The sequence below is a fragment of the Schistocerca piceifrons genome, chromosome 7 (genome assembly GCF_021461385.2).
Source record: "Schistocerca piceifrons isolate TAMUIC-IGC-003096 chromosome 7, iqSchPice1.1, whole genome shotgun sequence".
Classification (NCBI taxonomy): domain Eukaryota; kingdom Metazoa; phylum Arthropoda; class Insecta; order Orthoptera; family Acrididae; genus Schistocerca; species Schistocerca piceifrons.
Genome location: NC_060144.1, coordinates 430,488,616 through 430,489,758, shown reverse-complemented (window position 1 = coordinate 430,489,758; position 1,143 = coordinate 430,488,616). Strand labels below are relative to the sequence as shown.

Genomic DNA, 1,143 nt, shown 5'->3' with positions numbered 1-1,143 from the left:
GTTGTCGTCGATGAACAGTAGTCAGCACAGGTGCATAAGCCAGGCACCTGCTGCGGAGGTACATACGCAGCATTTTTCGCTAAACGATAGCTGAGGATTTCGCCCGCACACATCTCTGTAGCCGTCGTTCACCCCTGTCATCCATGGCTGTGGTGCACCACACATGCTTCACCGCCTGTTTTGGATAGCGCAACATTCCCGTGCACAATGTACTTTAATCATGGAGGCATTAAGATAAGGACTGCACTGGAATGAGATTTTCACTCTGCAGCGGAGTGTGCGCTGATATGAAACTTCCTGGCAGATTAACTGTGTGCCGGACCGAGACTCGAACTCGGGACCTTTGCCTTTCGCGGGCAAGTGCTCTACCATGTGAGCTACTCAAGCGCTGCTAACGGTCTGTCCTCACACCTTTACTTCTGCCAGTATCTCGTTTCCTAAGTTCCAAACTATACACACGCTCTCCTGCCAACCTTGCAGAACTAGCACTCCTGAAAGACAGGATATTGCCGAGACATGTCTTAGCTACAGCCTGAGGATGTTTCCAGAATGAGATTTTCACTCTGCAGCGGAGTGCACCCTCATATGAAACTTCCTGGCAGATGTCTCCACAATATCCTTTCTTTCAGGAGGGCTAGTTCTGCAAGGTTCGCAGAAGATCTTCTGTAAAGTTTGGAAGGTAGGAGACGAGATACTGGCGGAAGTAAAGCTGTGAGGACGGGGGGTGGGGGGGGGGGTGAGTCGTGCTTGGGTAGCTCAGTTGGTAGAGCACTTGCCCGCGGAAGGCAAAGGTCCCGAGTTCGAGTCTCGGTCCGGCACACAGTTTTCAAAAATGGTTCAAATGGCTCTGAGCACTATGGGACTTAACATCTGTGGTCATCAGTCCCCTAGAACTTAGAACTACTTAAACCTAACTAACCTAAGGACATCACACACATCCATGCCCGAGGCAGGATTAGAACCTGCGACCGTAGCAGTCGCGCGGTTCCGGACTGAGCGCCTTAATCACGAGACCACCGCGGCCGGCACACAGTTTTAATCTGCCAGGAAGTTTTAAGGGCTGCACTGTTTTCCGCGTTCCCCTGACACGCTACATACACGCTACACTGCTAGAGCTGCCACCTGCTGTTTGTGAGTGGTTTT

The 1,143-nt window shown here is 51.5% G+C and overlaps 1 non-coding gene across 1 annotated transcript; it reads left to right on the top strand.

Annotated features, from left to right (window-relative positions):
• The first annotated feature begins 744 nt into the window (after window positions 1–744).
• Trnap-cgg lies at window positions 745–819 on the top strand. Its single transcript has one exon. It is a non-coding gene; the product is annotated as a tRNA-Pro (tRNA).
• Window positions 820–1,143: the final 324 nt, after the last annotated feature.